Raw genomic sequence first — 15,532 nt, 5'->3', positions numbered from 1 at the left:
TACAAGCTTCTGCACAGCAAAGGACACCATAAGTAAAAAAAAAGACAACCTACAGAATGGGAGAATATTTTTGCAAATGAAACTGACAAAGGCTTGATCTCCAGAATATATAAGCAGCTCAAATGACTTAATAAGAAACAACCAAATAACCTAAACCAAAAATGGGCAGAAGACCTAAACAAGCAATTCTCCAAGGAAGACATACAAATGATCAATGGGCACATGAAAAAATGCTCAATGTCACTAATTATCAGAGAAATGCAAATCAAAACTACAATGAGGTATCACCTCAAGCCAGTCATAATGGCCATCATTCAAATATCCACAAATGACAAATGCTAGAGAGGCTGTGGAGAAAGGGGAACCTCCTACACTTCTGGTGGGAATGCAGTTTGGTGCAGCCACTGTGGAAAACAGTATTGAGTTCCCTCAAATGTCTAGGAATAGACTTGCCATATGACCCAGGAATCCTGCTCCTGGGCATGTATCCTGAAGGAACCCTACTTCAGGATGACACCTGCATCCCAATGTTCATAGAAGCACTATTTACAGTAGCCAAGACATGGATACAGCCTAAATGTCCATCAGCGGATGACTGGCTAAAGAAGTGGTATATTTATACAATGGAATACTACTCGGCCATATAAACTGACAATATAGGGCCATTTGCAGCAACATGGATGCTCCTGGAGAATGTCATTCTAAGTTAAGTAAGCACGGTAACAAGGAATAAAGACAAGTTACCCACAGGTACAGTTATTTTGATTAAAATATCCACACAGTAAGCAAGTCACCCTCACGACTGCTGCCAGGAGGAGCATCTGAGTGTAATAGCCCAGCCAAGCAATGTAGATTCCGAACTTCTCTCCTTAGAATTTCCTGCAGAAAGACAGAAGGAAGTTTCAGAAGACACAAATAATCACTCAGTAGCTTCATCCTCATGTTAATTTATTTTTTCTTTTTTGGGGGGCATAATTAGGTTTATTTATTTGTTTTTAAATGGAGGCATTGGGGATTGAACCCAGGACCTCATGCATGCTAGACATGCACTCTACCACTGAGCTCTACCCTCCCTCCATCATATTAATTTCTGATTCTAAATCAAGGGGGCTTTAAGCTTAAACCTCCGACTCAATTCACTCTTAAAACATATGCGTTTTCATAGCAGCCCCATAATCTACCGTGAAATAAGAAGTGTTTTATGTATCATAGAAGTACAGATCACTGGCTCACCTGCTGAAGAGAGGTAAATGAGAACAGAGCAAATGAGGGGACGAGGCCGACTCCAGAGCAGATGCAGGGGATCATCACCACTCACTGGACAGTCTGGCACATTCAACAAATCCCCCCAAAAATCATTCTTAACAGGCTTGACACAAGTGGACATCAACAAGTGGCTCAGTCATCTGCTCCTGCCTTATCTCGGGGAAGACCCTGGAGCAAATGCATCGTAAACCACAGATAATAAGGAAATGGCTGATAATGATAACAACTGGGAGTGCAATGTCTGTCTGACAAAATATTTATAAAACTCATTGTGGGAATGGGAGAGGGCAGGAGGGATGTGACTGAGGAAGACACTGCCCTGTATTCTTTGTATCTAGCACGTCTGTTGTTCCTAGGTTTTAAAACCTCTTCTCAGTTAAACTGGAGTAGATGGAACAGGCCAGGGAGGCAAGATTAGAAGGAAGGAGGCAGGGCATGAAGTGGTGCCAGGCTGATCCTAAAAGGGAGACCGACACAGACAGGCAGACACAGAGGGTTTAGGGATGAGGCGGAACAATGAGACGGCGGCTCAGGTGTGTCTTGCTGTTGCTGATCCTTCCCTCAACTGGCTCACTGCTGACTCGGCAGTGCTGGGTAAAACCTGTGGATTTCCTCAGCTCTGAGTTCTCTCTGAGGCTTCCGGCTCAGTCTGGAGCTGAGATGAGTTCCGTGGGCTTAGCCTAAGGGGGACTCAGCTCTGAGAATAGCCTGGAATCCTGGAAAACTTCACGCAGGAATCCCTTGGGCTGGACCAGCGCTCACAGGGCTGCTGTGAGACCAGCTCCATCGTCAGAGACATGGGCGTGGACCATTCCATGGGGAAAAGGGCTGAGCCCGATGCCAAATCAGATAGGAGCGACAAAGTGTGTTCATTCTTATGTGACTGGGCTTTGTGGCCTGGCTCACGGGTGGCAGGCTCAGGATGGTGTCTGGCAGAGAAAACCCTGGCAATGGGTTTGAGATGTCTTGGACTCTCTTGTTAAGCTTTTTGTATTCTTATCAACTATCCATCCTGAAAATGCCAAATTCAAAACTGAAAGAATGTTAGAAGTTGCCTGCTCTAACTGCCCAATGGTAAACACACCCTGCTACAGTTAGAGAGCTGGTCAGGCAGCCTCTGCCTAGATATTTACAATGACGGGGAGTTCATTACTTCCAAAGGTTACAAGTCGGCAGGAAGGTCAGACAGAATTTTTGAACCTTAAACAGATGTCTGCCTCCTAGTCCTTGCTGAAATGCAAGGAATAATGAGGATCCCTTCAAATGTAGTTTTGCTGATTGTTATCTCTCTCTGCAAAAGCATCCCAATTCTTAACATAAATTTTTCAAAATTCAGCTTTGATTTCTTTTCATCAAACTAATGCCATACATTCAATAAAGAGTCAAACAGTTCTCGAACACTGATTGTAAAAAGGAGCAGTTCCCAACAACTGCCCCATTTCCTGGCCAGAAACAACCACGTTCAGCTCCTACTGCTGACTCTTGGAATACTTACTCCCTTTCTCTGACTAATATCCTTGTAACACAGCCTACTGACTTTTTCAGCTTTATGTATCACCTATTTAACTTTCTATTTTGGAAAATGAGGATTCAGATCTCTTTCAAACCCCATCTCATCTACATACCCAAACCTTCTTTCTTCCAACCTTTTAATACAATTACATTATAATTTTCATCACCTCAGTATCCTTGCTTTAAATTATTATTACTCTGTACAGACTATTCAAAGATGTAGCAATTTGTGCTAGTCTTACCTTTTCTTCCCTACTTTGTTTTCCTGGAGTTAATAATTGTCTTGGTGGTTCATAGCTTAGATTTCTGTGCACTTAACAATTCAACCTCAGACCTTCTCTTAACGAACAACTTTCACAATACTTTCCAATACATTGTCTACAAATTTCATCTCCTTGATTAAATCTCTTCAGATTTCCTTCCACATGGATTAACGACATGCTAGTCTTGTCACAGAGCTCAAGGGGCCACTAGTGGGAAGTAACAAGGGAATACATGGACCAGGAGCAGGGAAAAAATCAACATAATTGCCTTAGCAATACATACTTAAAATAGTGGGAAAATTGTTTTCTTTACAAACACAAACACACACACAAACCCCAAAAGACCATAAAGAATGATTAAAGAGCAGTCAAACCCATTGCCCTGCCTTCAAATTCTGTATAACACAAAACAAAAATAACAGAAGGAAGATATCAAATCAATATGAATCTCAAGTGGGATTGGGTACACTCAGTGGCAGAGTGTGTGCTCAGCATGCATAAGGTCCTAGATTCAATCTTCAGTACCTCCATTAGAAAAAAAAATTAAAAAGAAAAAAAATTATCAATTTTAAATATTTACATATTAACAAATATCCTCCTTTAAAACTGTGTTCTAAAGGATAACCCGGGTTAAGGAGAAAGTGCCTCTTCGTGACTGATCCTGCTGATAATTGAGGGAGGAAATTAGAGTATGACCACATGAAATAAAATTCCATATGAAATAATGATCCCGGGTGACAATCATTTTTGGCTGCTGTCATCACAAAAAAGAGAGTCAACTGTAATATTATGTACCTTATGACAGGAGTACAAAACTTCACATAACAAATATTTTTGCACAAAGTTGAACCTCAATCAGACCAAGCTTTTAGGGGAGGATTAAATCACTTAGCTAAAGCCAATACATAGGATGGAGAAACAAGTCTAACACCATAGGGGAGAATGAAATCAGCCAAACAGGAAATAGAGAAACCCCTCAGCAATTTCAAGGAAAATGAGAAACAGGAAAATTATAGATTAGAACGCACTTGAGCGATATGCTAGCTGCAATGTCTGAATCTTGTATGGATCTTGATTTCAACCCCAAAACTACTTAAAAGTGTATTTTTGTGACAAGCAGGGAATTATTTTGTAACCCTAAAAAAAAGGAATATTCCAATTTTATTTGAAAGAGACCTTGTCATTTCACTAATGAAAGGTTAAGCTATGTAGGATTGTCTTCAAAATGACCCCGTAGTGGGGGAGGGGAGGAGATGGAGATGAAAGATGCAACAACAGTGACTCTGAGTTTATAATTCTGGAGCTGGGTGACTGATACAGGCAGGCTGGCTGTACTGTTCTCTCTATTTCTGTACATGTTTGAATCTTTCCATAAAATGTGAAACAACAAATAGACTTCAGTGTTTTAAAACCCTCACTTTGAAGGTTAAGAGGTTTGCCCAAGTAGGTGGGCAACTGCATGGGGCACTGAGAAAAGAAAGAACAGACACCTGCCTCCAGACCGGCCTGGGGCTACCTTGACCCTCCTCTTCTCCTAACCATCCAAAGCCAGCCCATAACTGCATCCTGTCAGCCCCACTCCCCAAACGCATTCCTCATTGGCTCCCACCACCTCTCATCTGGCCCAATCCAAGAGCCTCCTACCTGGCCTCCCTGCTTCCTGGGTCACTGCCATACATTCTCCACATTATCTTTGCAAAATGTGAGTGAGAGAAAATTACTTTAGTGCTTAAGCAATCATGACTGCTTCTCACTGCGCTTAGAGCCTACACTCCTTTCCGTGCTCCTGATGCCCTTCTAAACCTCGCGTCTCATCACTCTCACCAGCTCTGGCTCCAGTATCTCCTCAAACCTGCTGAGCACATTTGTGCCTCAGGGCCAATGGACAAGCTGCCTCTATTCCATGGGTGACTTTTCCCAGATCTTCAAATTCCAGCCTCCTTATCGCCATCTCAGCTCACATGTAACCTACACAAAGATAGCTTTCTTAACTCACTTCCCCCCAAGTCTCCCATCTCAACACTGTGTTATTTCTTCATTTCAATCTGACATTGTTTCCTTATTTGCCCGATTATTTTTGTTTTCTCGGTTGTCCTTGGCCTCCATCCCCCCAGCAGCCTTGCCCAAACAGCATAAGCTCCCGGGGAGCAGCTGGCGCTGGTGCTCTGAGAAGACACATGCTGAGCGCGACATTACAATCACGTGGTGTAGTGAAACGGTGTCGAACAGCAGATACAGAAAAGCAGTGAGAATTTCTCTCTTATTTTATAATTTAAATGAAATATAACATTTACTCCTATTTAATGAAGGATTTGGTAGGTCTTTTTTCCCAGTTCCTAGGCAACAACCGCTAAAGCCTCGAAATTTCCCAAGATAGGAGTGTCTATGCTATTCATGGTGGAACCTTGGATGGCTTGTGTTCATGAGATGACTCAGGATGGGGCTGGCCAGCCAGAGACACCAACCATGTGATTAGAGGAGTGGGGCTTTAAGCTTTGTGACAAGTGAGTGGCCACCAGGAGAGGAAGGGGCTCAAAGTTTAGGGCTAAGGAAAGGTTTGACTTACAGTTAGGGTTTGGGTTAGCCATGTCGGTAGTGACCCAATAAATCATGGCTTTGTAATAAAGCCTGCAGTAAAAACTTGGGGCAACGAAGCTCAGAGCTCCTGTGAGCTTCCTGGTTGTTAACACTCTTGGAGGACTGTCACACTCAGATGCCATGAGGACAACCCTGAGCCCTTCCCACTGGAGTGCTCTCCACAAGAGCTCACCTGATGAGACCTAAGGGCTGCTGCTTGTCTGTGCTTCGAGGAGGAGCCCATTCCCTGTACAGAAGGCTCTGATCGCTGGGGCAGCTGAAGTCCTCTGACAGAGGCTGAAGTGGCACTGGGAATCAGAAGCAAACAGGTGAGTGTCACTGTCACAAAATGTTCACATGTTCTGTTGATAAAATCTGGTGCTAACACTCTGTGGTCATTTGTAAATAAGGGGCCCTCACTTGCCAGGAGCGATGGAGGTACCATATAATTTTTCATAATTCTCACCCAGGATTAATATTAACCCCTTGAGGGTCATTTGCAAACGTGGGTGGAAAGGAACACTTGGATGTCACAGTCCTGGGACCACCGTGGGTACCTAGTGAGAGCCTTGCAGATGCTTAATGTCCTACAACCGGGCCAGTCTTCCACAGCAAAAATCTAGGCCACCCAAGTGCCCAAACTGCTGCAGTGGAGGGACACCTGATGGTCCAGCCCCCTCTTTGGGCACCCAGAGGAACCTGGACTCTGGCAGGTTAGAGGCAGGGTCAATTCTAAAACCCAGGCATTTTTGTCCCCACAATTCAGTAGTTATTCGGTGACAGCACATGGAATATAAACAACAAAGTAACTTGACATGATGTCATATATTTAGCTTACTCAAGAAACAAAGTTTAAATCCAGTCATTCTCCTTCCCACCTGACCTACTTTCCTTTCTCTTGTACTAGCACCAGATTATTACCCACTCAGCCTTAACATGGGTCCTGACTCCACTTACCTCCCTCCCAAACACCACATGAGATGATTCCTCAACCTGGATGTGGGACCAGCAATTACAAGAAGCTTTAGTGGAAAAGAACTGGTTATGCACAGATGCCAAATAAACACTGTAGAATCCTGGTGTCCCACATTAGTAATCATGACAGCTGTTTGCAAGTGTCCCCAAAGTTCATTTCAGACTCTCACTGCTAATTTTGCTGGAACATAAATATGAAACATGTGGACTGCTGGGCTGGACTGCTAAGCTGGGTCTCTAATCCAGGAAGCTCAGTGTCTGCTCCCTGCACCCAGATCCCTGTTCTGTTCATGCATGTGCATCAAGAAGCTGTTTAGTGTCCATTTTAATATCTTAAACAGTGCATTTCAATATTGTCTTCATCCACAAATACGTGTACCACACAGTAGTAATGATCAATCTTAGTATTTGCTTTCTTTGGTCTTAGAGAGTCAGATAAACAGATAGCAAAGATAACAAAGTCATAGAGGGCTATAATATAGTATTTCCTTTATTTCAATGACAGGATTTATTTAAAGAGCTTAGATATAACATCCTTGCATTTATGGCATCATTAATCGTCTGAAGCTGTTACATTATAAAAACTTCATTTCTAGCGAGATGCTATCAGTTAGAGAAGCGCTCCTAAATTTGAGGGGTTGCTGTCATCTCAGATGGAGTCCCAAAACATGTCAGCAATCTGCAGTATTGCCGTCATGACAAGAACCCAGACAGATGAAATTTGGAAAGCCCTGTGGCTTTCTAGTGCACAGACATAAAATGGTATTTCAGAGGGAAAAGCCTGAATTACAGAAAGTGATAAATGAAATGGTCTAACATGCATTTCTCTTTCAAAGAACTAATACGTCTTTTGTCGATAATAACATCTGTCAGTAATTATGAAAAGAGCTGACAGATGCATAGTACTTAATATAAGCCAGGGCTGTTGTATCACTGACACAGATTCATTAATCCCCATAGCATCTCTACGAGGTTGGTACTACAATTATCCCCATTTTATTGGTGAGGAACTTGATAGACACAGAGGGTAAATGACATTCACAAGGTTGACAGCGAGAAGCCAACACAGGTGTTCCAGCTTGAGTCTACGCTCTTGGCCACTTCTCTTTTTTTTTTTTTGGTGGTGGGGAGATAATAAGGTAATTCTGGTGGGGGGTGGGGAGGTAATTAGGGTTATATGTCTATTTTAGAGGACGTGATGGGGGCTGAACCCAGGACCTTATGCTTGCTAAGCATGCACCCCATCACTTGAGCTGTGCCCTACCCTCTAGAGTCTATGCTCTTAGCTTCTAATCCTCACTGTCCCACATGGTAACTGTGGGGGAAGTACAGTTCATTCATTCGCTCATTAAACTCAGCCTTCCCGGTGCCTGTGATTCAGCAGTGAACAAGACAACATGCTTCCTGCCTTAAATGAGCTTGCCGCCTCCTGATATATTATCTTCATTTTACCCAGGAAGAAACAAGGTCAAGAAGATTAGCCTTTTCCTGTTAACACTGGAGGATACATGAGGTGCTTTATTTCAATTCTGCCATTTGACTTACACCATGGGGAGGGAAAGCTGCCTTGCAAATCCTGGAGCTCACAAACCTGTTAATCCTGAATTTTTTTTTAACACTGTCCCTTACTTGATACTTGATCTGAGAAAGGATGAAGTAAACCTAAAAATGTTCTAAGAGAGCTTGTGGTTTATACAAGGTAACTAACCAGCCACTGTTTAGTATCCTAACAGGAATCTGTAGGCATATTTCTTTTCTTTCTCTTTTTTCCTTTTTATGGGCAGCTTTTAAAAACCAAATCAAACCAACCAAACCAAACCACTGATAATTCAACAGCAGGTTCTAAATCACCCCCAAGACAGCAGCTAAACTCGGTTTAGACTTACAATGCAGTTTCTGGTGGTTGGATTGGAGGATGTATCTCTATGCTGAATATAAAAGTCATTCACTGAGCTCTTCTCAAATAGGGCAAAGAAAAGCTCTTGTTCCGGTTGTTGATACTTTCATCCACTTGGAGGACTTTCATAAAACATCTGAAGTTATCAAAGGCTGAGGACCGGGTTTTCAGATCATTGGGCTTCAGAGGCAATATTATGTGCAGTATCTCAGCGTATGTACAGAACACCTCCCACAGGGGGTGTACTTTTGCAAATACAAGCTTGTCATCCAAAACCTATATTGGGAGAATTAAAACACAAACTGGGAAAGTATTTTCACATTTTTAGTACACAGATTTTTCTTACGTTGCTGGTAGTTAAAGCACTTGTGTAAACACACACATATGTCACACTGGTAAAAGTGAAGATATAATAAAAATAGATTTGCAATCCATCATACATTTTTGCCTTAAAGATAATTTCTTTGTTGAAATTACTGAAAAGTTATTTAAAATCCTTACAGTTCCTTCATCAAATAACCAATGTTTTAGATGAAGAAAAGCAAACTTGTTAATTTTTAGTCCAAATTAGTAACTAAAAATAGAAACACCAAAATATTCTTTGCAGTGGTATTGTAATGACAATTTTTTAAATTTCTGAAACCTAGGACTATTTACATATCTGTTCAATATAGTGTTAAACAGCCATTAAAAGGGATTTAAAAGATTTATATTTATTGATATGGAATATATAATAAAAGGAGAAAGCAAAAAAATGTGAAATAATAATTTTCCTTTTTGGAAGGGAAAAATATCTTCATTTGAACAAAAAAAGTTTAGAAGGATTTTACGATTCTTTATGTATAATTAAGGTACAGATGATTTTTAATTCCACTGTTCTTTCATTTTCAATTCTGGGGGGTAACTTTTTATAATAAAAAAATCTTTAAAAAGGTTCTTGCATAAATACATTAATAGATATATTTATGACTATATTCTCTGGCTATTAAAAAAGATCTCCTAACTGTAGATCTGAAACATACATTCCATAATGCAGATTCTGACTGACTCACCTCCCAGCCCACAGCGAAGGCACGGCTAGTGTGACATGTTTCAAATACCATTCCAAGGAACATGCAGGCTCCCAGCCAATGGCTGCAAGGGGACTGACACTGATCTGGTTGCTCCCAGCTGCAGACCATCACAGATGATGTTAGATCCACAGGCTCATGTTTTCTCTGTCAAAAGAAATCAGAAAATGTTAGGCTTTTACTTTCACCAGGGAACAAGAAGTTTTTTTTTATGCAAAAAAATAACAACAAACCAATTTGAACCTGATGAAAAGACATTTACTCAAAACAGCACAGTAGCAATGAAAGTGCTCTGGCAGACAGGGACTTGTTGGATTCCTGTGAGTGCTGGACTCCTCACATGGAATTCCCTTGGCACTCCAGAAGGCCTGTGGTTGTCCTCATGGGTTTGTGGCCATAAGTGGTGCACAAAAGTCTCTGGCTTTGCCACAATTTCAAAGCCTTTTTGGCTTATGAAAGGTTTTGTCCTCAAATGGAGTTTTCTTGAGTCCAGTCACTGATGTCATTTACCAGAGTTACAGTCCAGATCTGATATTCTAGACTCTTAAAATCTTGCAGACATTCAAATGGTTCAGGTTTGGATGTGTATTCACCTCTGCAGGCCTGGACCAAGTCCGATAAAGACACCCGGACAAGTTCAGCAAAATAAAAAGAAATTTTCCTCTCTGCAAGACTGAAATGTCTGTGAAGCTATAAAAACATCTGCACCTACAAAAATAGGGAACCAACTCATCAATAACATATCTATCCATAATGCATGGACATTCAAAATAAATACTGTATTTACTCCTATTAAATTCTATCTGGTTTTTGCCAAACTGTGTCCTAAACTGAAAGGAAGGTAGGTAAATGTAGAGAATTTTTTACCTTTTAAGGAAAAAGGAACCCTCCTACTCGATTGGTGGGAATGTAAATTGGTGCAGCCTCTATGGAGGACAGAAGAGAGATTCCATAAAAAAATGAAAATAGACTTCCGTGTGATCCAGCAATCCCATTCATGGGTATATGTTTGGAGAAAAATTTAATTCAAAAAGACACATGCACCCCAATGTTCACAGCAGCACTATTTAAAATAGCCAAGACACTGAAACAACCCAAATGTTCACTGACAGATGACTGGATAAAGAAGTTGTGGTATATTATAAATATATATATATGTATATATACATGTATACATATATATACACACACATATATACATACCATGAACACACACACAAATGGAATACTGTTCAGCCATTAAAAAATAAAATAATGCCATTTTCAATAACATGGATGGACCTACAGGGTATTATGCTAAGTGAAATAAGTCAGAGAAAGATAAACAAATATTCTATGTATTAACTTATATGTATATCTAAAAAATAAAACAAATTAATGACTATAATAAAACAGAAATCGACTCACAGGTACACAGAACAGACTGGTGGTTACCAATGGGGAGAAGGAGAAGAGGGGAGGCAGGAAGGGGTTAGGGGATTGAGAGGTAAAAAGTACTATGTATAAAATGGATAGGTTACAGGGCTGTATCATACAGCACAGGGAAATATAGCCATTATTTTATGGTGACTTTAAATGGAATATAATCTATGAAAATGTTGAGCCTCTATTTTGTACACCTGAAACTAATATGATGTAAATCAACGACTCAATTACAAAAATTTTAATCAAAGTTTTCTTTTCATATTATTTGCAATAAGTTAGAAGCCAGCACTGTCAATAGAAACATAGTGCAAGTCACAATTTTCCAGTAATTCCATTTAGAAAATAAAAAGGAATAAGTGAAATTAATTCCAGTAATAATTACATTTATCCCAAAATATCCAATACACTATCATTTCAAAAGTGTGATTGACACTTTTAAAACTTATTAATAATATTTTACATTATTTTTGTTGTACAAAGTCTTGAAAATCTATTATGTATTTTCCACTTATAGAACATCTCAATTCACAATAGCCACATGTGGCTCGTGGCTACCATACTAGACAGACCAGATTACACCATTCACACTTCTGATAAATTAGCTGCTCTTTCTTATTTAAAAAACTTGCAGAAAAGGGTTTAGATATGCCCTCTATCAAACAAAGCAACCTTGACGGGTGGGGATTATCTTCATTATAAAGTGAAAAATAAAGGTAAGAGAGCCATGCTTACACGTATGTTAATGTAACAGTACCTTCTTAATTCATTCAGGACTTTACAATCTTTCTTCATATGCCAAGGATTCACTGTCACTGTGCAATGTTTTTCACTATTATCATCTTCGTGATTGAGAGGCTTCTGATGACCCTGCTTTGCGCATCTGTACATAAATTAACAAAACAGAGAAAAAGACCTTATTTAAGATAATTTAGGGGGGAGGGTATAGCTCAAGTGGACGATCATGTTCTTAGCATGCCCAAGGTCCTGGGTTCAATTCCCAGTACTTCTTCTAAAAATAAAATAAATAAATAAAAACCTAATTACCACCCCCCAGCAAAAAATTAATTTATTACTTTAATTAAAAGTTAAAAAAAGATAATTTAGTGCAGGCTTATCAGGCTACAAGAGCTACGATGAATGCCCCCACCCATTAATTTAGAAGAAGTCTCACAGTATTTCTCAACATAAAGGCTAAAATATAATTGAGAACACTTCCTGATGGTCAGAATCATTTTAACAAAAATGTAGATAATTACGTCCATGGTGTCAAATTTCTGTAAGAGTTGGGCATGGAACATTTAGTAAAAGTGATTTTGCAGCTATCTTTGAAAGAAATGCTGAGAAATGATCTTTTCTGTTGGAAATTAGCCTGCTTTTAAATTCTTCAGTAGGCATACGTGTTTACAAACCAGGCAGGAACTGGATTATATTTTACATATACTTTAGAAACTGATTTGAATTTTGCCCTTTACCTGCAAGGCTATTTCTTAGGTAATAACATAAGCAGGCCACTATACTAAATTTTTTTTCCCTGTTTGCTTAATCCTCACAACAACTCTGTAAGCTGCTATTATTACCCCCATATAACAGATAAAGAGCTTGAGGCAGAAAATAATTTGGGTAACTTGGTAAATGGTGGAGCTGAGTAAGACTGCAGCCAGTCTGACACTCAAGTCCATTCTTCTCACCAATGTCGGATATGCTACCTACATTCAGCAATGACCGCTAATTTCATATTTAAGTGTGTCATTTCAAAAAGTGCAAAGCTATATTAGTACTGCTGTGTAAATTATCCATTTGAGATGTGATTGCCAAAAAAAAAAAAAGAAATAAAATCAGGGTGCCACTGAGGGGAGGGCAAACTGCATATGGACGGACACAAGGGGACTTTATGAGGACAAAGTTGCACAAATCTAGAAATAGATAAATGGCTGACTTGTACAATTATAATGTGTGAATTTTATGGCCTGTAAATTACACCTTAATACAGCTATTAAATTAAGAAACTGGGATACCAAATTAAGACTAAAACACATATATATATCACACAAAGAACAACAGGCAAATATCATTATTTACTGCACCATTTTCCTTCATGCAGCTTCCGATCCTCACCCGTTCCTGAAAGGATGATTCATTTTTAAAATAGTCTTTAACTTTATTCAGCAAATAATTTTTGACTGCCTACTATGTACCCAGGACTAGTCTAGGCACTTGGAATAGATCAATAAACAAAACAAAATTCCTGTCCTCACGGAGCTTGGTTGGAGTCTAGCTGGGATGGGGGTGGAGATGACAATTCACACAACAGAGCAGCAGAGGAGGTGGCATGTTAGGAAAGAGGAACCATGGAAAAATCAAAAAAGGGCAAGGTAAAGAGAGTTGAGGGTATGGGATGAGGGTGATGTTGTATTAAATACCAGAGCAGGCCACACTGAGGACTGAGGTTAGAACTAAGACTTGGAGGTAAGAAGTCCCAGGTGGACGGAATAACCATCACCAAGGGCAGCGCGCACCTCGCATGTTCCAGAATGGGGGCACGGCTGGAGCTGCGGAGAAGGGTCAGTGCAGGTCCTGTATGGCCTTGGAGGACGTTGTAAGGACTGTGGCTTTTACCCAGAGTGAAATGGGGAGGCACTGCCAAAGGACGACACTATCTAACTTAGGTTTTCGAGGCTCACTTGACTGCCGGGTGAGAATAGTCGAAACGGGTCAGAGATGAAAGGTGGGAAGCCTCTGAAAAGGGCTGTGCAGGAGGAGAGGACAGTGGCTCAGGGCAGGGAAGCAGCAGTGGAGGCAGGAGCCATGGTGAGAAGTGGCTGGGTTCTGCATATGGTTTAAAGGCAGTGTTAAACCAGATCTATTGACAGAATTCATGTGGTATGTCAGTGAAAGTCAGAGTAACTCTAAGCTTTTTAACCCAAGCAGCTGGATGGATTAAGTTTCCACTAACTGAATGGGGGAGGTTGCAGGAAGAACCAGTTTGGGGGGTAGGAGAACAAAGAGCTCAGTTTTTACACATGTTGCTTTTAAGATATCAGAGTTTCAATTGAAGATGTCAAATCAGTAGAAGATTGTAAGAGTCCAGAGTTGGAGAGAAAAATTCTAGCAGGAGACAGAAATGTGGGAATCATGGGTCACACAGGTGGCACAGGAAGACATGAAACCCAGGTAGTCAAACATTAAGATAACCTGGCATTAACCATAGAAGTTGTCCTTGAGGGCCTGCCTAGTAGGTGTGGATATCAGTCCTAATTCCTGACCACTCGAGTTTTAAAAAGCAACTTACAAATGAATTCATGCAAGACACTGCCTCCAGTGGGTGGGTCCAGAGCTGGAGTGGGAGAATTGGATGGTGCACGCTACTCCCTACGGTAGAATGTGTGTGTGTGTACACATGTGTGTGTGCGCAGGGGGATGAGATACACCTGGCTTAAGAAAAAGAGCAAGTAAGTCTAGAAGCTGAAAGATGAAAGAACATCCAGATATGGTAGAGGGAACAGGGGAAACACTGTGTACTGTAAGACATATCCCCATAATGCCATTTCCCACCATCCTTTCATCAGGAACACAGTTGGAAAGGGGGGAATTATGTAGATACGTGTGATGTACACAAACTTTCTGACTATGTAACACTGAATATCTACATATGTAGCAAGTTAATGATATTTATATCTGCTTCAAGTTTAATAACAAGTTCACAACAGAGGGAAAATAAAATACTGAGGACTGGTAGAAGTATCATAGAAGGCCTTTCAATGCTCAGAATGGAAGCAAAAGCAGCTTCACCCCACAAAGAATGTCAATAAGAGTCAAGAATGTTTATATTTGCTTAAGAAATTGAGAGTTACAACTTCCTGCTTTAAAGAATTAACATAAGACAGATACCACACTATAAGCAAAGTCTATACGGGAGCTTTCTTAAAGCTATTTTAGTTCCTGCTTGTTCTGATGTACTCCAGAAACTCTGCAAAGAAAACCTTCTATTCAAAGGCTTAAAGGAATAAAAAAAGAAATAACACTGCATTCTTTTCAGTGTTCTCTGTACTGAAAGTCAATTGCAAATGCAGCACCCTGCCACAGGTCTACATTTTTAACAATAAAGACCTTTGTGCAATTTTTCAATTGCTATGTGACTTTGGGTCAGTCTCTCACTAAGAAGCAGAACGGAGTACCAGAAAATGACACATCAGGTCTAAAACTACAGATGTGGGAGATGAACCTACACCAGGAAACAGCTAAGTGGGAGGGTAAGGTTTACCTTTTAAGTTACCGTAAGTGCAGTTACACCTGCTCCCTGCTTCCCCTGTGAAGTGAAGAGCTAGTCTTTTCCAGAAAAGCTCTCATTCTGAAAACTGTCTTCTTTAAAATATTCGGAGATTCTCTTTTAAGGTTCTTTCACTTTTAAGCCTTTCCCCAACTCTACATCCTATAACAAGTGTAAAAATTATCCTATAGCCTATTGTTACAGAACATACTCTACAAAAGCTGAGGTTTCCCAGGGTTTGGATCCCAGAACTCTGCTACCAGATAATCCTAAAGCTTTC

The sequence above is a fragment of the Vicugna pacos genome, chromosome 14, assembly GCF_048564905.1.
Source record: "Vicugna pacos chromosome 14, VicPac4, whole genome shotgun sequence".
NCBI classification, from domain to species: domain Eukaryota; kingdom Metazoa; phylum Chordata; class Mammalia; order Artiodactyla; family Camelidae; genus Vicugna; species Vicugna pacos.
The sequence above is the reverse complement of the archived record's forward strand: the minus strand, read 5'-3'. Positions refer to the sequence as shown.